The sequence below is a fragment of the Oncorhynchus mykiss genome, chromosome 5 (assembly GCF_057628025.1).
Source record: "Oncorhynchus mykiss isolate SJ-2025 chromosome 5, ASM5762802v1, whole genome shotgun sequence".
Lineage (NCBI taxonomy): Eukaryota > Metazoa > Chordata > Actinopteri > Salmoniformes > Salmonidae > Oncorhynchus > Oncorhynchus mykiss.
Genome location: NC_143026.1, coordinates 30343890 through 30371461, shown reverse-complemented (window position 1 = coordinate 30371461; position 27572 = coordinate 30343890). Strand labels below are relative to the sequence as shown.

The window sequence follows — 27572 nt, the reverse complement described above, 5'->3', positions numbered from 1 at the left end:
TGTGGCAGACATAAATAATACAATAAAATATTAAACAAAACAAACACATTTGCAGCAGCACTATCTGTGATCATGTTAGCTATTTTATTAGCTGAGACAATGAGCAAATAATTCGTTTTTACAGCACCTTACACAACATGTATATACACTCATCTCCCAAATCACCCCATTCACTCTGTCCAATTTGAAATATAGTTGAGTAGTGGAGACCAGACTCTATCAAACCTGGGCTGTCTCTTGCAGAGGTCATAAGTGAGCTTTTCAAGAGGAAGGAAGTCAACAATCTGGTCAATCTACATTTTAAATGTAGGAGAGGAATTAGATGCCCACAATAGGTGAATACATTTTTTTAGAAAAGTATGTGATAGTCATAAACACATTTTCTCTGTCTGGATCAAGAACAAAGTCCCGCTGGGCATTAAGAAGATAGAGACGGGGTCATATCAAACTGTACATCTAGTATGTTCTGTGCAGCAGTATGTATAGATTGCCAAAATCTGATTTCTTTTGAAGGAGTGAAGGAGGAGCCCACATTCTCAGAAAGGATTCAAGATATAGGAGATTTTGCCTTTGATGGATTGTGCTGTAGCAAGAAGGTTCTCAACTTCATTCAGCTGAGCTCTAAAACCTCCCCTTGGAAGTGAATGAGGAAATTACATGTCTAATTTAAAGATCAGAAATGTTTTTTATTTTTTTTTTGAATTCACTGCAGCGCACTTGAAAGGATTTCAGTGTAGTTGTGTTCGGATGAAACAGGTTTGAAAAGGTATGCCGGAGATTAAAGTTGGCATTACTCAGGGCTTTTGGCAAGTCTGGGTTGCATACTATAGGCGAGTGAGAGCGTATCTGAGAGGAAATGCCAAGGTATTTCTTACAGTCCTTCCATCCTAGTAGAGTGCTGTAAATCACAAAGGTTTTGGCAATGTTGCCCACTTCACTAAAGTTATTAATGAATACAATTGAGTTTAGGGGCAATGAAACACAGGATTGGGCCTCTATCTGAATCCACATTGAGTCTTGTCCGTTTGTGATTCATGTTAGCATGTTGCGAATTTGGGCAGACCAGCAGTACAATTGAGGCAGGGAAGGGCAAGACTCTCCTTAGATTCAGGTTTCGAAAGAGTGGAAAACTTGACCCTAGGTGTTTTTTTGCCCCATTATAAATTTGGTGATGCTTTGGTTGGTAGTTTTGAAAAAAGAAACTGGGAGATGGCATGGGATCATCTGAAATAAATAGTTCAATCTAGGGAGGATGTTCATATGGGTAACATTGATTCTTTTGACTAGTTAGTGTTACAAAGATTCCACGGTATTGAAACCCCTGTCTTCCATTGGAACAGGCAGAGTGTCTTCATTTATTTATCTGTTAATTTACCAGGTAAGTTGACTGAGAACACGTTCTCATTTATAGCAACAACCTGGGGAATAGTTACAGGGGAGAGGAGGGGGATGAATGTGCCAATTGTAAGCTGGGGATGATCAGGTAGCCATGATGGTTTGAGGGCCAGATTGGGAATTTAGCCTGGACACCGGGGTTAATGCCCCTACTCTTACGATAAGTGCCATAGGATCTTTAATGACCTCAGAGAGTCAGGACACCCATTTAACATCCCACCCGAAAGACAGCACCTTGTCTTGTGCCACATCCCAAAGGGAATCTGTCAGAATTCAAATAAAATTTGATTTATCACATATCCTGAATACAGCAGGTATTCCTTACTGTGAAATGCTTACTACAAGCCCTAACCAACATTGCAGTTCAAGAAATACTTACTAAATAAACTAACGTTAATAAAACCCAGAATCAAATCAAAAAGTAAGAAGAAAATTACATAAAAATAACAAGGCTATATACAGGGGGTACTGGTTAGAGGTCGACCGATTATGATTTTTCAACGCCGATACCGATTTATTGGAGGACCAAAAAAGCCGATACCGATTAATCGGCCGATTTTAAATAAAATAAAACATGTATTTGTAATAATGACAATTACAACAATACTGAATTAACACTTATTTTAACTTACATTAATAAAATCAATTTAGCCTCAAGTAGATAATGAAACATGTTCAATTTGGTTTAAATAATGCAAAAACAAAGTGTTGGAGAAGAATGTAGAAGTGCAATATGTGCTATGTAAGAAAGCTAACGTTTAAGTTCCTTGCTCCGAACATGAGAACATATGAAAGCTGGTGGTTCCTTTTAACATGAATCTTCAATATTCCCAGGTAAGAAGTTTTAGGTGGTAGTTATTATAGGACTTTCTCCCTCTATACCATTTGTATTTCATTAACCTTTGACAATTGCATGTTCTTATAGGCACTTTAGTATTGCCAGTGTAACAGTATAGCTTCCGTCCCTCTCCTCGCTCCTCCCTGGGCTCGAACCAGCAACACAACGACAACAGCCACCTCATCGAAGCAGTGTTACCCATGCTGAGCAAGGGAAACAACCACCCCAAGGCTTAGAGTGAGTGAAGTTTGAAACGCTATTAGCGTGCGCTAACTAGCCAGCCATTTCACTTCGGTCACACCAGCCTCATCTCGGGAGTTGATAGGTTTGAAGTCATAAACAGCGCAATGCTTGACGCACAACACGAAGAGCTGCTGTCAAAACGCACGAAAGTGCTGTTTGAATGAATGTTTACGCGCCTGCTTCTGCCTACCACCGCTCAGTCAGATACATAGATACTTGTATGCTCAGTCAGATTATATGCAACACAGGACACGCTAGATAATATCTAGTAATATCATCAACCATGTGTAGTTAACTAGTGATTATGATTGATTGTTTTTTTTATAAGATAAGTTTAATGCTAGCTAGCAACTTACCTTGGCTTACTGCATTCAAGTAACAGGCAGTCTCCTTGAGGAGTGCAACGAGAGGCAGGTCGTTATTGCGTTGGACATGTTAACTGTATGGTTGCAAGATTGGATCCCCTGAGCTGACGAGGTGAAAATCTGTCTTTCTGCCCCTGAACGAGGCAGTTAACCCACCGTTCACAGGCCGTCATTGAAAATAAGAATGTGTTCTTAACTGACTTGCCTAGTTAAATAAAGATTAAATAAAGGTGTAAAAAAAAAATCTGCAAATCGGCGCCCCCAAAAAACGATTTCCGATTGTTATGACAACTTGAAATCGGCCCTAATTAATCGTCCATTCCGATTAATCGGTCAACCTCTTGTACTGGTACATTCAGACCGTTAGTCGTCACCATGGCATTTGGATGAGAATATAGGAACTTAATCAATTTAATAAAGTTTGGGCCCATATTGAACTTTTCTATGATTGAGAACAGAAAGTTCCACTCCATCCTGTCAAACGCCTTCTCAGCATCCAGTGAAGCCAGCAGGACAGGGGTCTTCTGTGTGTTTACTTGATCTATAATATCAAAAAGACTACGAATGTTATCAGAAGAGTACCTGTCTCTAATAAATCCAGTTTGGTCCGCGTTTATTATTTTGGGAAGAGGAGTGTTTACCAATTATTTATTTATTAAGAATGATTTTATAGTCGAAATCCAACAAGCTTATGGGTCGGAAGGATGAGCAGGATAGAGGGTCATTGTCTTTTTTGACCAACACTAATGCCGGCTGTGTACATACTCTGGGAGGGCTCAGTTTTTGCAAAAATCATCCAGCATTGGCATGAAAATAGCGCTAAACTGAGGCCAAAAAGCTTTGTATAACTCGCTGAGTAATCTGTCTGGGCCTGGAGACTTGTTAGGTGCATGGAGATAATTGCCTCTAGGACCTCCTCAGGAGTGGAGGAGGAGTTGAGATCTTATTGGTCGGTCTCTGATAGTTTTGGTAGTGAGATTCCCTTTATGAATGAATGGAGTTCTGCATCCGTATATTTTCTCTCAGAAGTAACATTTGTAGTAAAAATCATGAAAAGTTAAGTTTATCTTATTTGGATCATATATGACCTCGTCATCTGCTGTTTGGATGGCCATGATTGTACGCTCTGACTGAACATTGGTAAGCAAGCAATCTGCTAGCCCTATTGCTATACTCATGGTATTTATGTTTAGTAAAGAATGTATTTTTTTATTTTTATCTCCTGGGTATAGTTCAAGTTTAGTTTGACTTTGGCTGCTTTAAGTTGACTCCAGGAGTTGCTGGCTGGGTATAGTTCAAGTTTATTTTGACTTTGGCTGCTTTAAGTTGACTCCAGGAGTTGCTGGCTGGGTATAGTTAGAGTTTAGTTTGACTTTGGCTGCTTTAAGTTGACTCCAGGAGTTGCTGGCTGGGTATTGTTTATGTACTTTTTTCGCAGCGTTCCAGCTCCCTCTCAAGATCTAACATGTGTGCTTCCATTGCTTTTTTCTTAGAGGAAGCATATGCAATTAGATTACCTCTTACTGTGGCTTTGGCAACGTCCTACATTGTGGCCGGAGAAACAGGAGAGTCATTGTTCTCGTGTGTAGTTGTCTATCCATGTAGTAACCAATGTATGGAATGCTTCATTTGATAACATGGTGTTGAATTTCCAGACTTTGACCTCGGGATGTTTTTACAGAGGTCAATGCAGAGACAGACAAAGGTCTGAAAGTGCTATGGGTCTGATTGTAGAATTTGGATTTGAGATGATTTGTCCAGAGTTGAGGGTACAATAAACATTTCCAGCCAGGACTCCAAAGGAAACACAATGCTCATTGAACAGGGTTCTCATTTTCAAAATGTGTATTTATTTATTTCACCTTGTCACGGCTGGCTGAAGGACTGGACCAAAGTGCATCATGGTAAGCTTACATTTTCTCTTCATTAAAAAATGACGCCGACAAAACGAAGAACAAAAACCAAACCATGAAGCTTTGGGCTATGTGCCTTGAACAAAGACAAAGTTAACTTCCCACAAAACAGGTGGGGGAAAAGGGTACCTAAGTATGGTTCTCAATCAGAGACAACGATAGCCTCTGATTGAGAACCACACCTGACCAAACACATAGAAATAAAAAATCACAGAACATAGACTGCCCACCCAAATCACACCCTGACCAAACCAAAATAGAGACATAAAACGCTCTCTACGGTCAGGGCGTGACAGTACACCCCCATAGGTGCGGACTCCGGCCGCAAAACCTGAACCTATAGGGGAGGGTCTGGGTGGGCATTTCTCCGCGGTGGCGGCTCTGGCGAGGGACGTAGACCCCGCTCCACCTCTGGCTCTGCCCACTTAGGTGGCGCCTCTAGAGCGGGGACCCTCGCCGCCGACCCCGGACTGGGGACCCTTGTAGCGGGCCCCTAGGCAGGAGGGAGACTCTGGCAGCTCCGGACAGGAGGGAGACTCTGGCAGCTCCGGACAGGAGGGAGACTCTGGCAGCTCTGGACAGGAGGGAGACTCTGGCAGCTCCGGACAGGAGGGAGACTCTGGCAGCTCCGGACAGGAGGGAGACTCTGGCAGCTCCGGACAGGAGGGAGACTCTGGCAGCTCCGGACAGGAGGGAGACTCTGGCAGCTCCGGACAGGTGGCAAGCACACAGGAGATAGGACTCACCAGGTTGGGGAGACACACAGGAGACTTGGCTCTGGGAGCAGGCACAGGACTCACCGGGTTGGGGAGACATCCAGGAGGCCTCCTCCTTGGCCGAGGCACCGGATACATTGGGCCGTGGAGGCGCACTGGTGGTCTCGAGCGCAGAGTTGTCCCCACCCGTTCTGGTTGGATGCCAGCTTCCACCCGGCTAATGCGGGACCCTGGCACTGAGCACACCGGCCTGTGAATGCTCCGCCTCGACGCCGTGAGCATCACCCCATAGCACGGGGCCTGACCAGTCCCATGCTCTCCACGGTAAGCACGGGGAGTTGGCTCAGGTCTGCTTCCTGACTCTGCCACCCTCAATTTTTTTTGGGGGGGGGGGCTGCCTCTCGGGCTTCCTTGCCAGCTGTGTTCCCACATACCGCTGGTTCCTTTCTCCGGCTGCCTCTGCTCTCCTAGCTGCCTCCACCTGTTCCCATGGAAGGTGATCCCTTCCCGCCAGGATCTCCTCCCATGTGTAGACTCCCTTGCCATCCAGAACGTCCTCCCATGTCCAGGAGTCCACCTTACCATGCTGCTTGGTCCGTTGCTGGTGGGAAGTTCTGTCATGGCTGGCTGAATGACTGGACCAAAGTGCAGCATGGTAAGCGTACATTTTCTCTTTATTAAAAAATGACACTGACAAAACGAAGAACAAAATCCAAACCGTGAAGCTTTGGGCTATGTTCACATAGACAAAGGTAACGTCCCACAAAACAGGTGGGGGAAAAGGGTACCTAAAGTATGGTTCTCAATCAGAGACAACGATAGACAGCTGCCTCTGATTGAGAACCACACCGGTCAAACACATAGAAAATCATAGAACATAGATTGCCCACCCAAATCACACCCTGACCAAACCAAAATAGAGACATAAAACGCTCTCTACGGTCAGGGCGTGACACACCTTTATTTAACCAGGTAGGCCAGTTGAGAGCAAGTTCTCATTTATAACTGCGACATGGCCAAGATCAAGCAAAGCAGTGCGACAAAAACAACAACACAAGAGTTACACATAAACAAACGTACAGTCAATAACACAATAGAAAAATCTATGTACATTGTGTGCAAATGTAGAAGAGTAGGGAGGTAAGGCAATAAATAGGCCATAGAGGCAAAAATAATTACAATTTAGCATTAACACTGGAGTGATAGATGTGCAGATGATGATGTGCAAGTGGAAATACTGGGGTGCAAAAGAACAAGAGGATAAGTAACAATATGGGGATGAGGGAGTTGGGTGTGCTATTTACAGATTGGCTGTGTACAGGTACAGTGATCGGTAAGCTGCTCTGAAAGCTCATGCTTAAAGTTAGAGTGGGAGATTTAAGTCTCCAGCTTCAGTTATTTTTGCAATTTGTTCCAGTCATTGGCGGCAGAGAACTGGAAGGAAAGGCGGCCAAAGAGGGTGTTTGCTTTGGGGATGATCAGTGAAATATACCTGCTGGAGCGAGTGCTACGGGTGGGTGTTGCTATGGTGGCCAGTGAGCTGAGATAAGGCGGGGCTTTACCTAGCATACACTTATAGATGACCTGGAGCCAGTGGGTTTGGCCACGAATATGTAGTGAGGGCCAGCCAACAAGATCATACATGTTGCAGTGGTGGGTAGTATATGGGGCTTTGGTGACAAAACAGATGGCACTGTAATAGACTACATCCAGTTTGCTGAGTAGAGTGTTGGAGGCTATTTTGTCGAGGATCGGTAGGATAGTCAGTTTTACGAGGGTGTGTTTGGCAGCATGAGTGAAGGAGCCTTTGTTGCAAAATAGGAAGTCGATTCTAGATTTAGTTTTGGATTGGAGATGCTTAATGTGAGTCTGGAAGTATAGTTTACAGTCTATCCAGACACCTAGGTATTTGTAGTTGTTCACATATTCTAAGTCAGAACCGTCCAGAGTAGTGATGCTAGTCGGGCGGGAGGGTGCGGGCATAGCATGCACTTAGTTTTACTTGCATTTAAAAGCAGTTGGAGTCCTCGGAAGGAGTTTTGCATGGCATTGAAGCTCGTTTTAGAGGTTTGTTAGCACAGTGTCCAAAGAAGGGCCAGATGTATATAGAAAGGTGTCGTGAAAGCAGGAGTATCATTGTTAGGGGCGTATATGTTTAAGATAGTAATTGGTTTCCCATACAGTGACCCAGTAATCAGAATAAATCTCCCCTTCGGATCTGATATGTTTTTGTAAATTATGAATGGAACATTCTTATGGATAAGTATGGCTGTGCATCTACTGTTTGATTTGAAAGATGAGCAATACACCTGTCCCACCCAAGCTCTGCAGAGTTTGGCATGTTCGGCATCACAGAGGTGTGTCTCTTGTAAAAGCGCAATGTCTGCTTTTTCCTTTTTGAGAACACATAGTATATTTTTCAGTTTTATTGCATGACCTAGCCCATGGCAATTCCACGTCAGTAGATGGAAGGTACTAGTTAACGTCATCGAACAGTAATGGATCTCTAGTGCAAGTCATCTCTGGGTAAAGGTAGATAATAGTTACAGCTGCGATCACATAAAAGAAAAAGAAACAGTGTACATAAAATAACAATGTCTGAACACCCCATGTGATTTTCCAAACAACTCAACATATCCTGTTGGACCTGTTAACCCCACGCTCAGTAACAGTTCGCAATGCACAACGTCTCCCGAGAGAGAGTGAGAAAAATGCCTCATCCTCTCTGACCAGCGTTAAGTGACATTGTAGCCCCCGTCCAGACCACATTAAAAAAGAGAGGGAGAAATGAAGTAAAATAAAATCAATAGCCAGCGTACAAATACATCCCCCAAAGAACATAGGCCTAATCGTTTGGACTAAATAAAACAGAAAATCCCTGAGAGGGATCTATTGGATAAGTTGTTTGTTATAAAAATAAATGAAATATATAAATATATCAACAGGATAAGGCTGTCATAACCATAGGCATAAAATTGACACACTGAGCCTCTCGTTAGGTCTGTAGATGTGAAAATGATAAATACAAATAAAAAAGTAGGCTATAGGCCTAATATAAATTGACAATATCTGACCACTGTCTGCCAATTAGTCTCAATGTTCTACAGACAAGATTACAGGCTGTAAATGGTTAATTTTCTCACTTGATATTAAAGGGTATATAAAAGTAGGCTATAATGTTAGTAGGCCTAGTTTAGGCTATAGGGCCTATCTCTCTCTCAGTTAAAATAAAATATGAATAAAATGGACATCTATAATGACATTTAGCGGGCGGGTGGGTCATTGGATGGTGGCTATGTGCTGTCTTATCTTCATTAGTAGTAACAGTAATCACTTAGTCATTGGTCCATTTCTCAGTGGCCAGGATTGTCCTTCAAAAAACGTTTTGCCTCTTCGGGAGTTTTGAAGTGTCACAGGGCTCCTTGGTGAAGAATCCTGAGCTCGTTTGGGTATTTGAATCCCCTGAAGGTGCCTCGGTCAATAAAGTATTTCCTTTCCTCGTCAAACTTGGCGCTATCAGCATATTCCAGCTGACCGGTCCTGGTGTAAAGGCGCTAGCTTTTTCTGAAGCTTGCTGTTTCTTGGAGGCTTTTTCCACGGCTATTGCTCGAGTCCGGGTAAAAATGTCACATTTAATATTGCCTTTTGTAGCCGCCATGGCTTTTTTGACTAAGCTAATGGGGTTTAACTTGAAGTGGAGGTAAGATAAAATTGTCAGAGACTCAAGTCATAGACTGTTTTCTCTGCTACCGCACAGCAAACGATATCAGAGAACCAAGTCTAGGACCAAAAGGCTCCTTAACAGCTTCTACCTCCCAGCCATAAGACTGCTGAACAATTAATCAAATGGCCAACGGACTATTTACATTGACCCCCCCACCCCCTCCATTTGTTTTGTACAATGCTGCTACTCGCTGTTTATTATCGATGCATAGTCACTTCACTCCTACCTACATGCACAAATTACCTCAACTAACCTGTACCCCGCACACTGATTCTGTACCGGTACTCCCTGTATATAGCCTCATTATTGTGTTATTTTTTACTTGAGTTTATTTGGTAAATATTTTCTTAACCAACAGTGTAGTTCAAGAAGAGTTAAGGGCTTGTAAGCAAGCATTTCATGGTAAGGTCTACACTTGTTGTATTCCACGCATGTTACAAATAAGATTTGATTTGAGATTTAAGAATTTGAAATTACTTATGCGGAGCTCTCAGTTCATGCGGTCATCTCGTTCAAGGGTCACGTGATCCCCAACATGCAACAATTTTAACAATTTTGTTGAGTTAAAAGTTCATATAAGGAAATCAGTCAAGGGAGCATGCAAATCCAGTTATTGTAGTTGAAGAGGAAGTTACTGCAAGGCCGTGTGCAGTATTGACATGATCACAACTGTTTTACAACAGTGTAACCAGTATTTGACTAGGCAGGTGTTATCTGACTTGTCTACTGAGATACAGTGCATTTGGAAAGTATTCAGACCCCTTGACTTTTTCCACATTTTGTTACGTTACAGCCTTATTCTAGAATGGATTAAATAAATTAAAATCCTCAGCAATCTACACACAATACCCCGTGATGACAAACCGAAAACAGGTTTTTAGAAATGTTTGCAAATGTATAACTTATAATAAACAGATATACCTTATTTACTTAATTATTCAGACCCTTTGCTATGAGATTTGAAATTGAGCTCGGGGGCATTCCTGTTTCCATTGATCATCCTTGATTTTTCTACAACTTGATTGGAGTCCGTAATTTTAAATTGATTGGACATGATTTGAAAGGCACACACCTGTCTATATAAGGTCCCACAGTTGACAGTGCATGTCAGAGCAAAAACCAAGCCATGGGGTCGAAGGAATTATGTGTAGAGCTAAGATACAGGATTATGTCAAGGCACAGATCTGGGGAAGGGTACCAAAAAATGTCTGCAGCATTGAAGGTCCCCAAGTACACAGTGGCCTCCATCATTCTTAAATAATGGAAGAAGTTTGGAACTACCAAGACTCTTCCTAGAGCTGGCAAAGTGGCCAAACTGAGAACCCGATGGTCACTCTGACAGAGCTCAAGAGATCCTCTGTGGAGATGGGAGAACCTTCCAGAAGGTCAACCATCTCTGCAGCACTCCACCAATCAGGCCTTTTTATGGTGGCTAGATGGGATCCACGCCTCAGTAAAAGGCACATGACAGCCCGCTTGGAGTTTGCCAAAAGGCACCTCTAGACTCTTGACTATGAGAAACAAGATTCTCTGGTCTGATGAAACCAAGATAGCATTCATGCCAAAGAGTTCTAAGTGTCACATCTGGAGGAAACCTGGCACCATCCCTACGGTGAAGCATGGTGATGGCAGCATCATGCTGTGGGTATGTTTTTCAGTGGCAGGGACTGGGAGACTAGTCAGGGTCGAGGCAAAGCTGAACAGAGCTCCTTCAGAGATCCTTCATGAAAACCTACTCCAGAGCGCTCAGTTTCTCAGACTGGGGCGACGGTTCACCTTCCAACAGGACAACAACCCTAAGCACACAGCCAAGACAATGCAAGAGTGGCTTTGTGATAAGTCTCTGAATGTCCTTGAGTGGCCCAATCAAACATATCTGGAGAGACCTGAAAATAGCTGTGCAGCATTGCTCCCCATACAATCTGACAGAGCTTAAGAGGATCTGCAGAGAAGAATGGGAGAAACTCCCAAAATACAGGTGTGCCAGGCTAGCAGCGTCATACCAAAGAAAACTCAATGCTGTAATCACTGCCAAATGTGTTTTAACAAAGTACCTAGTTAAGGGTTTGAATACTTATGTAAATGTAATATTTCATTTTTGTATTTTTAGAAATTGGTAAACATTTCTAAACCTGTTTTTGCTTCGTCATTATGGGGTATTTTGTGTAGATTGAGGAAAAAGAATGATTTAATACATTTTAGGATAAGGCTGTAACGTAACAAAATGTGGAAAAAGTCAAGCGGTCTGAATACTTTCCGAAGGCACTGTACAGGATTGTTTCCTTTCAATTAAAATAAATAAATTAGGCCCTAATCTATGGAATTCACATGACTGTGCAGGGCGCAGACATGGGTGGGCCTGGGAGGGCATAGGCCCACCCACTGGGGAGCCAGTTTTACCTCACAAAAGGTCTTTAATACATACAGAATTACTTCCAATTTCATCAGCTGTCCGGGTGGCTGGTCTCAGACGATCCCGCAGGTGAAGAAGCTGGATGTTAAGGTCCTGGGCTGGCATGGTTACGCGTGGTCTGTGGTTATGAGGTCGGTTGGACGTACTGCCAAATTCTCTAAAACCACTTTGGAGGCGGCTTATGGTAGAGAAATGAACGTTAAATTCTTCGGCAACAGTTCCGGTAGACCAGGGGTGTCAAAGTCAAATGGACGGAGGGCCAAATAAAAAAATCAGCTACAAGACGAGGGCCGGACTGTTCGAATGTTCATTGAAAATTTTTTAAATGACGCATATAGTCTAGTGAACCTAATTGAACCTACTGAAAACCTAACAAATATATTACAATATGATCAGATAAATAAAGCAATATTTTCTTATGGCTCTGTCAGTAATCTTTAATTTTCAACAGACACAAAAGACAAATTTCCTTTATATAAATATCCCCATAACATGAACATTAAATGAAAGAAACCGGTATTCAAGGCACCATCAGTAGACTATATTTTCTATTTTAGCAAAAGTGGGCTAAATTTACTTCAAAGAAAAAACAATAATAGCAATTTTCTATCATCCACTCAACTGAAATATTTTTAAAATATAATTGGATTGAAATACAAAAAAATAAAGTGCAAAAATCTATTAATCAAAAACAACACTTTGTTTAAGGAGAAGTAACATGCAGTGAAAACAAATATTACATTTTAACTTTTAAACTTGAACTGAGTAAAAACTCTAAATATGTGATTGCACAGTAATGTTCACTTGTTTGAGGTTGAGGGTGATACTTGGTGGTGTCCCATCTTTTCCACAAGTTCATCAATGTTCGGGGTAAGGCTCTGAGCTGAAGAAATCCTCAGAATTGAGTGGAGGTGTTCAGCAGTAAGTCGACTTCTGTGTGATGTTTTGTTCAGGTTCATCAAAGAAAACAGTTGTTCACACAGGTATGTGCTGCCAAACATAGACAACGTTTGAGCAGCCTGGATGCGCAGCTGGGGCATTGTGCCGGGGAGGAAACGGGCGAACTCCGCAGCACCCACTGCCGCATATTTTGCCCTCAGTGCATCATTGCATTGGAGGTCAATCAACTCCATTTGGAGGTTTGGTGGTGAGCTTTCCACGTCAACAGCAAATGGGTTACCGAGCAGTTCCAACCTGCTTTTTTGTGCTTCAAAGTCAGCAAATCGGCGTCGAAAGTCAGCGGCAAGCATACCTATTTTATCAGCCAACTGTGTGCTCGGGAACGCACTGGTAGAGAGCTTCTCTTTCATGGTCTGGCAGCTGGGAAAGTGGCTCAAATTTTCTTTCCGCATCTGCGTCTCCCACAGAGTCAGTTTGGTTTTAAATGCCTTCACTGTACTGTACATATCAGAGATGACACGATCCCGACCCTGCAGCTGCAAGTTTATTGCATTCAGATGACTCGTAATGTCACACAGAAAAGCCATTTCACACAGAAACATTTCGTCTCGGAGTTGTGTTGTGTCTTTCCCTTTGCTGTCCAAGAACAGACAAATCTCCTCACGAAGCTCGAAACATCTTTGAAGCACCTTTCCCTGGCTTAGCCATCGCACCTCTGTGTGATAAGGCAAATCACCATGCTCCGTTTCTAACTCCGTCAGAAATGCCTTGAACTGGCGGTGATTCAAACCTTTGGCTCTGATAAAGTTAACTGTGCGCGTGATGATGCTCATTACATGCTCCATTTTCAAGGCTTTACCGCACAACGCTTCCTGGTGTATGATACAATGATAAGCTGTCAGCTCACCTGTCGCGTTTTCCTCTTGCATCTTTTCCCGTATCTTCGCCACCAGTCCGCTCCTGTGTCCACACATCGCAGGTGCTCCGTCGGTTGTCAAACCCACGAGTTTTTCCCAAGGCAGCTCCATCTCATTTACACATCTTGACACCTCTTCATACAAATCATGCCCCGTAGTTGTGCCATGCATAGGACGTAAAGCCAAAAACTCCTCTGTCACGCTTAGGTTGGAGTCCACTCCGCGGATGAAAATTGACAACTGGGCAATGTCAGAAATGTCGGTGCTCTCATCCACAGCCAAGGAATATGCAATAAAATCTTTTCCCTTTTTCACAAGCTGCTCTTTTAGATTGATGGACAACTGGTCTACTCTCTCGGCAATGGTGTTTCTGCTCAGACTCACATTTAAAAAGAGTTGCCTTTTTTCTGGGCAAACTTCGTCACAAACTTTAATCATGCAGTTTTTGATGAAATCCCCCTCCGTAAATGGCCGGGCTGATTTAGCGATCTCTTCTGCCAAAATAAAACTGGCCTTTTGTAGCCTTTGTTCCATGTCCATATTCTTGTTTTTGTCCGCGTGTTTCGTTTCATAATGTCGTCTCAGATTATACTCTTTCAGTACCGCCACACTTTCTCCACACAGAAGACACACAGGTTTTCCAGCTACCTTCGTGAACATATACTCCGACTCCCACCTTGTTTGAAACCCCCGGTTCTCAGTATCCACCTTCCGTTTTGCCATTTTTGATGGGTATCTGAAAGTTAATTTTACTGTGATGCTGACGACTGCTGTGCCAATAAATATTGAAATGAAGCAGCCTACTGCTCGGTGCGTCACCTTTGCATTGTGGGAAATGTAGTATTGGTGCGTGTAAAAGATCTGCGGGCTGCCGGCTTGCTGCGGGCCGGTTCTAATAATAAATCAAGATCATCCCAGGGGCCGTAAAAAACCTTCTTGCGGGCCGGATGTGGCCCGCGGGCCTTGACTCTGACATATGTGCGGTAGACAATCCTGCCAATTGCACACTCCCTCAGAACTTGAGGCATCTGTGGCATTGTTGTATCACAAAACTGGACATTTTAAAGTGTCCCCCAGCACAATGTGCACCCGTGTAATGATCATGCTGTTTAATCAGCTTGTTGATATGCCACAAATGTCAGGTGGATGGATTATCTTGGCAAAGGAGAAATTCTCACTAACAGGGATGTAAACAAATTTGTGCACAACATTTGAGAGACATTTCTGGGATCTTTTATTTCAGCTCATGGAACATGGTACCAACACTTTACATGTTGTGTTTATATTTTTGTTCAGTGTAGACATATACGTTCATGACCATCATAGTCCTGGTAAGGATGAAGTGGGGGAGCCAGTTCAAAGAAAACAATATTAAAAGGTGCTGCCAGTAAATGGAAAGGAGGGCTGGAGGGATCTGGGTCAGTGGCAGGATTGTTTTTTTTGTTGTTTTTTTTTCTTTCTGCGATGAGTCGAGTAGGTTACGAGAGGATGTGAGTCATGTAGCTAGAGGAGGCAAATGTCAGCACTCAGTCACTTACATACGATGTTGTTCTGCTAGCCTACGCAAAGCTTCTCACCGGGCAGGTTTAGACCTCCACACGCAGCCAGGGAGAGAAGCAGAGAGGGGCAAGCAAAGACCTGTCCCCCCCCTGTACCACTGTGTTGGGCTTCTAGAGATGGTAATTGGAGGAGGATAGTCTTTCCTACATGATTTCCTCTCGCATTTCATATAACAACAAAGGATACAAAGTGTGTGTCATTTGACCCCTGGTCATTGCTGTAGTTCCTTATCCGCTCTTGTTTTTTCTTTCAAGGGCGCTTGCACCAGGGCATGACAGCTGCCTGCTGGGATGTTTTTGCGGGGATTCAGGAAATGGAAATGCTGTGTGAATGTATCTAAAGGCAGTTGAGGAGATGCATTGTTTTCTTTCCCTTTGTCCCCTCAAAAACAAGCCTAGAACAGGAAGTAGGAAAGCAGTGTGGGTTGAGGATGGAGTTTGTAGGGCTGTGAAAGGAGTGAGGCCATTCCCCCAGATTCCTGACTTTCCAAGTTATTTCCCTCTGATGCTGCTGGCTGCATCTTTGCCTCTTCCAGGATTCATGTAGGCTAACATAGGAAATATACTGCCATTTTATAAGGCCTACATCCTTGGGAAAAATCGAATGAGGCAGCCCCACTTACCTGATTTAGCCCTAAGAATTATAAGAGGTTAATTTATTTTGTCTGGTAAACAGACTCTGACATCTGCTTGGTCATATTACAATGCTCGCTTCGAGGCAAGCAACCTGCCTTGTTGCTTAACTCGCAGCAAGCATAGAAGGCATTTAGCTTGTCTGGTAGGCTCAAATCACTAGGTAGCTCACGGCTGAGTTTCCCTTGGTAATATGATCAAGAAGATGTCAGAGTCTTATGTTTTCCAGACAAAATTAATGAATGTCTTATTTGTAGGCCTAAGTCAGGTAAGTGGGGCTGCCTCGTTAGATTTTTCCAAGGAAGTGGGCCTAATAAAATGGCATAAGAGCACCAGCTGTTCCGAACATCTGTGTGATCTCGCTCTCTGTAGCCGATGTGTACTCAGAGCATGGCAAGTGTCTTCACTGTCATTTTCAAACTCCCTGACCCAGTCTGTAATACCTACATGTTTCAAGCAGACCACCATAGTCCCTGTGTCCAAGAAACCTGTCTAAATGACTATAGCCCAGTAGCACTCACATCTGTAGCCATGAAATGCTTTGAAAGGCGGGTCATGGCTCACATCAACAACCGATCCACAAATGGCGCAATCTCTATTGCACTCCACACTGCCCTCTCCTAAGAGAAACACCTATGTGAGAATGTTGTTTATTGACTACAGCTCAGCGTTCATCACCATAGTGCCCTCCAAGCTCAACACTAAGCTCAGGACCCTGGGACTGAGCACCTCCCACTGCTGCTTGATCCTGGACTTCCTGATGGGCCGCCCCCAGATGTTGAGGGTAGGCAACAACACATCTGCCACGCTGACCCTCAACACGGGGGCTCTTCAGGAGTGTGTGCTTTGTCCCCTTCTGTACTCCCTGTTCGACTGCATGGCTGCACGACTCCAACACCATCATTAAGGTTGCTGATGACACGACTGTGATAGGCCTGATCACCGATGACGATGAGACAGACTATAGGGAGGAGATCAGTGACTTTCTTTCCCTCAGTGGCAGCAAGACAAAGGAGCTTATCGTGTACAACAGGAAATTGAGCACCAAGCACGCCCCTATCCATATCGACAGGGCTGTAGTGAAGCGGATCGAGAGGTGTCCGCATCACCAAGGACTTAACATTGAGTATGGGAACTTCTTGGCATCCGACCGCTAGGCGCTACAGAGGGTTCGTGCGTACGACCCAGTACATCACTGGGGCAGAGCTTCCTGCCTTCCAGGACCTCTATATCAGGTGGTTTCAGATACCAGGCAGTGTCAGAGGAAGGCCCTAAATTGTCAGACTCCAGCCACCCAAGTCATAGACTGTTCCCTCTGCTACCGCACAGCAAGCGGTACCAATGCACCAAGTCTGGAACCAACAACCCTGAACAGTTCTACCCCCAAGCCATGACACTGCTAAATAGTTAACCAAATAGCTACCCGGACTAACTCTTGACTCATCACATATGCTGCTGCTACTGCTTATTATCTATCCTGTTGCATAGTCACTTTACCACTACCTGTATGTACATATCTACCTCAATTACCTTGTGCCCTTACACAACAACTCGGTACTGGTACCCCGTGCACATCGCAAAGTTATCGTTAGTCATTGTGTATCTATCTATTCCTTGTGTTATTCTCTTCTATTATTTAAAACATTTTCTCTCTGCATGGTTGGGTATTAAGCATTTCACTGTTAGACTACACCTGTTGTTTCCGAAGCTTGTGACGAATCATTTTTTGTTGTTGATAATTTTGACTTTGATACCAGGTTTAGTATTACAATACTCAATACCAAAACGATACCGTGGCAAAAAATAAGGCATATTAGTCAAAAGGGGCATAATGTACCCCATAAATCTGAGAGGGCACAAAGTACGGCTGGGCTGTCTGGCTGACTCAGCTTTTTCCTGAGTCAAAATCATTATGCTTAATTCCATGTAATTAAAAAAAAATAATAATAATTCAGCATATAAGCATACCTCTTGATGTCTGTATCCTCCTGACCGGTGGTTATTTTTTTTTAAATAAATTAAATATGCATCTCTGCTAAAATCTGGGTAAAAGATTGAAAGGAATGGAGTCTTATTCAATATAAGTTATTGATTGCTTTTCTAAAGTCTACCAACCTTGCCAGCACACATGCCAGCTAAGATGTTAACTTCAGCTCCCTGTTCACCCATGACTGATTGGCCAAGCACGCCTACAACTCAATCATTAAGTTGGCAGATGATGCAACAGCAATATGCTTGATTACCAACAATGACAAGACAGCCTACATGGAGGAGGTGAGGGCTCTGAGGGTGTGGTGCTAGGAAAATAACCTATCACCCAATGTCAACAAAACAAAGGACATGATCGTGGACTTCAGGAAACAGCAGAGGGAGCACCCCCCTATCCACATCGACGGGACTGCAGTGGAGAAGGTGGAAAGTTTAAAGTTCCTCGGCGTACACATCATTGACAAACTGAAATGGTCCACCCACACAGACCGTGTGGTGAAGAAGGTGCAACAGCGCCTCTTCAACCTCAGGAGGCTGAAGAAATTTGGCTTGGCACCTAGAACCCTCCCAAACTTTTACAGATGCACAATTGTGAGCATCCTGTTGGGCTGTATCACCGATTGGTATGGCAACTGCACCGCCCGCAACCGCAAGGCTCTCCAGAGGGTGGTGCGGTCTGCCAAACGCTTCACCGGGGGCAAACTACCTGCCCTCCAGGACACCTACAGCACCCGATGTCACAGGAAGGCCCAAAAGATTGTTAAGAACAACAACCACCTGAGCCACTGCCTGTTCACCCGCTATCATCCAGTACAGGTGCATCAAAGCTGGGACCGAGAGACTGAAAAACAGCTTCTATCTCAAGACCATCAGACTGTTAAACAGCCATCACTAGCACATTAGAGGCTGCTGCCTATATACGTAGACTTGCAATCACTGGCCACTTTCATAAATTGAACACTAGTCCCTTTTAATTATGTTTACATATTACTCATCTCATATGTGTAATAACTGACTTCTATACTATTCTACTGTATCTTAGTCTATACCGCTCTTACATTGCTCGTCCATATATTTATATATTCTTAATTCCATTCCTTTACTTAGATATGTGTGTATTGGGTATATGTTGTGAAATTGTTAGATATTACTGCACTGTCGGAGCTAGAAACACAAGCATGTCCCAAATATTTGGGACATATTTTATTGTACTGATCAACAACAGTTGCATAAAGTAGCTTATTTTATAAAAGTGTGCGCTGTCTCTCTTAACCAGTAATGTCACTCACAAGGGGGGTGGCCCATCGGAACTCTATTCACACCCTGTCTGTTTGCTGAAGCAATAGATCATTTGGGAGAGACGTGAGACTGTCCTCCAATTACCATCTCTAGAAGCCCAACTTTTATGTCACAGTGACACAAAGTCATAAAGTGCTGTACAGAAACCCAGCCTAAAATCCCAAACAGAAAGCAATGCAGATGTAGAAGCACGGTGTCTAGGAAATACTCCCTAGAAAGGCCAGTACCTAGGAAGAAACGTAGAGAGGAACCAGGCTCTGACGGGTGACCAGTCCTCTTCTGGCTGTGCTTGTTGGAGATTATAACAGAACATGGCCAAGATGTTCAAACGTTCATAGATGACCAGCAGGGTCAGATAATAATAATCACAGTGGTTTTAGAGGGTGCAACAGGTCAGTAGTACCTCAGGAGTAAATGTCAGTTGGCTTTTCATAGCGGATCATTCAGAGTTGGAGACAGCAGGTGCAGTAGAGAGAGAGAGAGAGAGAGAGTCCAAAACAGCAGGTCTGGGACAAGGTAGCACGTCCAGTGAACAGGTCAGGGTTGCATAGCCGCAGGCAGAACAGTTGAAAATGGATCAGCAGCATGACCAGGTGGACTGGGGACAGCAAGGAGTCATCAGGCTAGGTAGGCCTGAGGCATGGTCCTAGGGCTCAGGTCCTCCGAGAGAAAGAAAGAGAGAGAATTTTATGGAGCATACTTAAATTCACACAGGACACCGGATGAGACAGGAGAAATACTCCAGATATAACAGACTGACCCTAGCCCCCCAACACAAACTATTGCAGCATAAAACTGGAGGCTGAGACAGGAGGGCTCACATCAACACCATCATCCCGGAAACCCTAGACCCACAACAATTTGCCTACCGCCCCAACAGATGAGAATTTGTTCTTAACCTCTTGGTGTTAGGGGGCAGTATTTTCATTTTTGGAAAAAAAATGTTAAACGGGATATTTTGTCAGGAAAAGATGCTACAGTATGCATATAATTGACAGCTTTGGATAGAAAACACTCTAACGTTTCCAAAACTGTAAAGATATTGTCTGTGAGTATAACAGAACTGATGTTGCAGGCAAAAGCCTGAGAAAAGTCCAATCCGGAAGTGCCCCAGGTTTTGAAAGCGCTGCGTTCCAATGACTCCCTATATGGCTGTGAATGTACCATCAACGAGCTTACACTTTCTACGTATTCCCCAAGGTGTCTACAGCATTGTGACATAGTTTTACGCATTTCTGTTGAATAATAGCCGTATGGGTGCACATTGCGTAAGTGGTCACATGGTGGCTCTGAGAGAGATTCTCGCGTAAAGTGCAGAGGTGGTGAAGATCGGTCCTAGAGAAAAAGGAATTGTCCCGACGGATATATTATCGAATAGATATTAGAAAAACACCTTGAGGATGGATTCTAAACAACGTTTGCCATGTTTCTGTCGATATTATGGAGCTAATTTGGAATATTTTTCGGCGTTGTGGTGACCGCAATTTCCAGGCGATTTCTCAGCCAAACGTGAAGAACAAATGGAGCTATTTCGCCTACAAAAATAATATTTTGGGTAAAAATGAACTTTGGCTGTCTACCTGGGAGTCTCGTTAGTGAAAACATCCGAAGTTCATCAAAGGTAAACGATTTAATTTGATTACTTTTCTGATTTCCGTGAGAAGTTTACCTGCTGCTAGCAAGGCATAATGCTATGCTAGGCTATGATAAACTTACACAAATGCTTGTATAGCGTTGGCTGTAAAGCATATTTTGAAAATCTGAGATGACAGGGTGATTAACAAAAGGCTAAGCTGTGTTCCAATATATTTCACTTGTGATTTTCATGAATAGGAAGATTTTCTAGGAAGATTTATGTCCGTTGCGTTATGCTAATTAGTGTCAGATGATGATAACGGTCCCGTTCGCGGGCTGGGCGTTACTACAGGTTAAATGACTTGCTTAGTTAAATAAAGGTTAAATTAAAAAAATCCACAGATGATGCAATCTCAATTGCACTCCACATGTCCCTTTTCCCACCTGAACAAAAGGAACACCTATGTGAGAATGCTGTTCATTGGAGCTGTAGTGGAGCGAGTCGATAGCTTCAAGTTCTTTGGTGTCCACATCACCAACAATCTGTCATAGTCCAAACACACCAAGACAGTCATGAAGAGGGCACGACAACACTTATTCCCGTCAGGAGACTGAAGATTTGGCATGGGTACTCAGATCCTCAAAAAGTTCTACAGCAGCACCATCGAGAGCATCCTGACCGGTTGCATCACCACCTGGTATGGCAACTGCTCTGCCTCCGACCGTAAGGCACTTACAGAGGGTAGTGCGTATGGCCCAGCACATCACTGGGGCCAGGCTTCCTGCCATCCTGGACCTCTATACTAGGCGGTGTCAGGAAGGCCCAAAAATAGTCAGACTCAAGCCACCCTAGTTATAGAATGTTCTCTCTGCTACCGCACGGCAAGCGGTACCGGGGTGCCAAGTCTAGGTCCAAGAGACTCCTTAACAGCTTCTACCCCCAAGCCATAAAACTGCTGAACAGTTAATCAAATGGTCACCCAGACAATTTGCATTCACCCCCCCCTTTGTCAATGTTGCTGTTACTCACTGTTTATTAGTCACTTCACTTCTACCTACATGTACAAATTACCTCGACTAACCTTTACCTCCGCACATTGATTCGGTACCGGCACCCCCTGTATATAGCCTCGTTATTTTTATTGTGTTACTTTTTAAAACTTTTGTTTATTTAGTAAATATTTTCTTAACTGCGTTGTTGGTTAAGGGCTTGTAAGTAAGCATTTCACTGTATTTATTTTGATTTAATTAACCTTTTTATGTAGGTCTTCACCTTTTGTATTCGACTCATGTGACAAATACAATATGATTTGATTAACTTCAGTGCAGCATGAGTGGGGCGCTAACATGATGCAGCCCCGACTTCCATTGCAGGCTAATATAGGGGACATCGGCTGTGCTGATACACTTGGTCCGTGAGACACATTTGACAGAAGTACCGAGAGTAACACACATTCTAGTACCAAACTGTTTTTTTCATGTTGTTATATCGAAAAGTACCCACATTTCGGTATACCCTGCAACACTAATATTGTTGTCATTGGAATAAGTTATTATTCCTTGTCTGGTGCTTTTTGTCCCTCCATGCATGTAGTCGGGTGATATGAGTGCTGCCATTTAGATGACTACCGTAAACCAAGAGAAGGGCAGCCAAGATCAATGAGCCAATGGGTTATACTCTATTTTACTTTACCACATTATGGTTGCATGATCTAATTTTGAAGACCAGTGCTTCTGATGATGGCCAGAGCATACTTATCCAGTCTCTCTGCATGAGGGGAATTGTCAAGAATAGTAAAGATGTTTGCATGTTTCCCATCCGAAACAGTTCGGAACAGTTTATGCATACATTATGACAACATTTTGAGACATTTTGATCTTTGGCTTTTCGTTAGCATATTTTTTTCTCAAGGCAAGCCAAAGGCGGTAGCTGAAGTCTACGCCCCTTTTGTCAGTGATTGGTCAACAGTAGGGATTGTTCAACTGTTTGTCATTCAGTGATAGACAAAACGTTTTCTTGCACATTTCTTCACTTGAGAAATACTGCACCAAACATATTAGTTAGATGCAGGAGTGAAAGTAGATTTAATTGCTTCCTGATACGAGACCTCCTATGTGTGTACGCGCTTGCACCAAAACAATGAATGGGTATTTCCCCTTTATTTAACCAGGTAAGCCAGTTGAGAACAAGTTCTCATTTACAACTGGCCAAGATAAAGCAAAGCAGTGCGACAAAAAACAACAGAGTTACACATAAACAAACGTACAGTCAATAACATAATAGACAAATCTATATACAGTGTGTGCAAATGGAGTGAAGAGGTAAGGCAATAAATAGGCCATAGTGGTCGAAGTAATTACAATTTAACTAATTTAAAACTGGAGTGATACATGTGCAGATGATGATGTGAAGAAGAAATACTGGTATAAACCCGGCACTGGACGGTCTGCCACATAGAATAGAATAGTGTAGAGCTGGGGTCGGCAAAAGGTTTGGCTTTGGGCCCAATAACATTTTCAGCTAATAGTCGGCGGAATGGAACACAATAGTGGCCCAATTCATAATCAAATTTAAACACATTTTTTTTTAACACATCTGGTTAGTAGGCTCTATAATGAGTTATATGTCAATAACATATCATAATATTTTAAATCTGATTACGCTGGAAAATCATCAAGATCTCTATTCAATTATATAGAATAGCAAAGTACATTTTTTGTCTACTCTAATATTGAAGGCCGCAGCTCATCTTTGGAATGTCATAGAGACTTAACAATATATCCCCAATTGCATCAGTCACATCTTTTGTGGCCATTTTAAAGCTTGTTTCTAGCATAAGTCATCATGGAGTTAAGCATTGTTATAGACCACTTTATATTATCTGGATACTTTTGATTTATTTCAAAATATAAAGCTAACAATAGGTATCATTTTTGCCCTTGTTCCTTAAAGGGTATTTCATATCCTCACTCAATTTGAGCCCTGGTTTTAACGGAACACATCAAGCCCTTCCCAGATATGGAGGTACTGTATTTAAGGAGTGCATGGTGATAGTATTGGAGAATTTGGCTCTACCGACATCTATGGATAGCATAATTGCGTCTAGGCATGTAGGCCTACTTCTTATTTTTTTTAATAGGAAGAAATCGGCTCCAACAAAGTCTAGTGAAGTCGAGTTAAAGCGAAGACGGTTGTTTAAATGAATTACTTCCAGCACCATTGGCTGTCCACCTCTGTTTGATTATGCCATAGCCGCTCCAAAGCTGGTCTCTGCCCGATTTCCTTTTTAGTTGACTTTCTCCTGCACTCTCTCATTAATAAGTTAATGATTGAAAAAGCGTCTGTCTCGTGACATTGTAATATATTTGTTTTCCAGTCTATGGTCTACAGAAAAACCACATAGGCTACTACCCTTTCTACTGGTGGCTACACCTTGGAGAGGAACGCTGGGCATGGGCAAGCTAAATATTTTTGCACCCCTGCTTTTTGCAATGTGGGCACTGCTTTTCATGGGGCAGCATTAACGCTCACCTATATAGCCCTCATACCACTGGGTGAGAGAAGTTATCATTGTTTTTGGGCAGAATAATGTGAAGTGTTATGTGTTGTTGGAGGTGCGTCTTGGTCAGTTTAGCTCGGGAAATGCCGCCCTCGTCAAACAGCCTAATCCTGTCTAATGGGTGGGACAGAATAGCAGATTACGATTATAATTCTAAATAGAATTATATTTAGAATCCCTATTAATTTAATAGCATCTCTGTGGGCCTATGGTCATAAAGATTTGTCATTTAACTTTTAAAATGTATTACTTTTTATTGTGGCATAAACACAACCAGCCATGTTTTCATCTGATTTTCAAATAATCACTTCATAGGGCTCCTTACATTCATCCACAAGCAACATATTTCCAGCCTACAAACAGTGATGAATGGAAAGAGACCTCTATTACACAAAACACCAAAAAGTCTAATGACATTTGGCGATTGTCATTAGGCTACAATGAATGCATCCACTGCGGTCCACGTGGGTCTCTGTGTCGCCCACTCAACTCTGCCTTGGCAAAATGTCTGTGTTCTTGTTGAACCACATCTCATTTTGGATCATAGGCAATAGGCCTACTAGTGGAGGCTCCTCAGAGGAGGAAGCAGGGAACCATCCTCAGTGAATTTCATAAAAATAGAAATTGTAAAACAGTATTAAAATATAGATAAAATTACACTAAACGTTTTTAGATAAAACTACACTAAATATATTCACATCACCAAATAATTTATTAAAACACACTGTTTTGCAATGGTCGACAGTAGCCTCAACAGCACTCTGTAGGGTAGCGCCATGGTTTAGCCAGAAGACAACTAACTAGCTTCTGTCCTCCTCTGGGTACATTGACTTCAATACAAAACCTCTGAGGTTTATGGTTCTCACCCCCCTCTATAGACTTACACAGTAATTATATCAACTTCCGGACGTCCTCCAGCCTATCAGAGCTCTTGCAGCATGAACTGACATGTTGTCCACCCAATCAAAGGATCAGAGAATGAATCTAGTACTTAAAGCAAAAACTATAGCTAGCTAACACTGCAGTGCGTAAACTGCGGTCAGTAGTTCAACTTAGAGAAAGACAATAGTTGAACGGTTTTGAACAAATGTATTTCTTTCAAAATGATGGAGAAGCAAGAGAGATGGTAATTTTTAATTTTCACTTACTATCAAATGCAGCTAGCTAGTTTAGTCTACTCAAACAGAGGGATTCTATGTTACCTAGCTGGCTATGACTATCCAACACAACACTGGAACTATTCCATGCCATCTGGGGTACGCCAAATAAAAATGTGATTCACATAAAAAATATCTACTTCTTTTTTCTTCACGTTTTCAAACAGTCCATTTAGATTTTCTAACGGGGCTATACATTTGGGCAAGGTTTTTTTCTCGCCTGAGTAGCCTCGTTTCACTGCCAAAAATAAAATTAAACCATATTGTTCAGAAAAATAACAACGCAATGGCAAATGCAGGTAGCCAAGTCAAATAATTAACATCCAATCTCATTAACCATTACTCTCTCGTGGGAATTTCACTAACGGTCCATATGTAGCCAAACGGAGCTGCTGCTCATTCCGAAAATTGATAAATGGTCAAAAAAATGTAAGAACCGCGTCCATAGACACATACCAACATTACTACACCTGCACCTATCAACGACACAAGTTGTTCTGCTTCCACGAGCACATCCAATGCTAGCATCAGTAATTCTACATTTGTTGTTAGCCTAGCTAGCATGGACACTGACAGTTATGAATCTGATGCAGCCGAACAGCTACTGCCCTCTTACCTGGGAAAGCATCGAACAACAGACAGGGACGTTGGACCATCGAAGAAGTGCAAATATGATGAGAACTACATTGATTTCGGGTTCACTTATATTGGGAGTAGTGCCTTTCCTATATCTGCAAAAGTACTATCTCACAACTCGATGAAACCTTCACTCTTGTGCAGACATTTTAGAAACAAAACATGTCAATTTCAAAAATAAGCCACAGGAGTTTTTTGAGCAAGAGTTAACTTCTTGTGACTAGCAATCCCGGATCCGGGAGCGTAATCACAGCCTCAAACTAATTAGCATAACGCAGCAGACATAAATACCCCTAGAAAATGTTCCTATTCATGAAAATCACAAATTAAATATATTGAGACACAGCTTAGCCTTTTGTTAATCACACTGTCATCTCAGATTTTCAAAATATGCGTTACAGCCAACGCTAGACAAGCATTTGTGTAAGTTTATCATGGCATAATGCTATGCTAGGCTCTGCTGGCAGCAGGCAACATTTTCACGAAAATAAAAGCAATCAAATTAAATAATTTACCTTTGAAGAACTTCGGATGTTTTCACTCAGGAGACTCCCAGTTAGATAGCAAATGTTCATTTTTTCAAAAAATATTATTTTTGTAGGCGAAATAGCTCCCGTTTGTTCATCATGCTTGGCTGAGAAATCGACCGGAAAATGCTATCACTACAACGGCAAACTTTTTTCCAAATTAGCTCCATATATCGACAGAAACATGGCAAACGCTGTTTAGAATCAATCCTCAAGGTGTTTTTAACATATATATTCTATAATATATCCGTCGAGGCAATTGGTTTCTTATAAGAAGCGATTGGAAAAATGGCTACCTCAGTATTTTACGCAAGATTTTCTGCGGGAGACATCAGGTGACCACTTGCTAAATGTGGTCCCTTACGGCTATTCTTCAACAGAAATGCGTAAAAAGACGTCACAATGCTGTAGACACCTTGGGGAATACGTAGAAAACGTAAGCTCATTCGTAGCTCATTCACAGCCATATAAGGAGTCATTGGCATGAGGCAGTTTCAAAAAATGCGGGACTTCCTGATTGGATTTTTATCTGGGTTTCGCCTGTAGCATCAGTTCTGTTGCACTCACAGACAATATCTTTGAAGTTTTGGAAACGTCAGAGTGTTTTCTATCCAAAGCTGTCAATTATATGCATCGTGACAAAATATGTTGTTTAAAACGGGAACGTTTTTCATCCAAAAATTAAAATATTGCCCCCTAGTCGTAAAAGGCCTAGAATTTCCCAATTATGAAGGAGCTTTCCGTTTTGATTGGGTTATTTTTTCTAAAACCTTTATGCCTACCTAAATATAAAAATTTGTTCCGCAAGCGCGGAGACGATCTTCTCCACCGCTGGCCTGCTCTCCAGGCACCATTGCATGAGCCTGAAGCCACAAACTGGTGTTTCTTAAAATGAATTCAAAAGGCACAGTAGACCAAGCCTAATAAAGCATTTGTATATAATTCTAAGTAAGCCACAGTCTATACGCTCAATTTATAGACTACAATGATTTAAAACAACTAAATGTTGTTTAAATGCTGAGCGTTTAATGTCCTCGACTCCCTACCAGCCTAGTGTGTTGCATTGGCAAATGCTTCGCGAATGCTATAGCCTTGAAATAATATAGCCTAAATAATTCATTTTTGTTGCTTCCTAGACTCCCTGTCTGGCTGCTGACTTATTTTGAATGTTTATAAGCTGTTTAATATGACATGTAGCCCATTTGAAATTATG

At 42.5% G+C, this 27572-nt stretch overlaps 1 protein-coding gene and 1 long non-coding RNA gene across 3 annotated transcripts in view; one reads left to right on the top strand and one right to left on the bottom strand.

Moving 5' to 3' along the window:
• The window catches only part of LOC149983240 (uncharacterized), a 392257-nt gene that overhangs the window by 276463 nt on the left and 88222 nt on the right, over positions 1-27572 (bottom strand). The gene's annotated exons all lie outside the window — the stretch shown is intronic.
• The window catches only part of LOC110523582 (tyrosine-protein kinase ABL1), a 72651-nt gene that overhangs the window by 2165 nt on the left and 42914 nt on the right, over positions 1-27572 (top strand). The window lies entirely within an intron of this gene.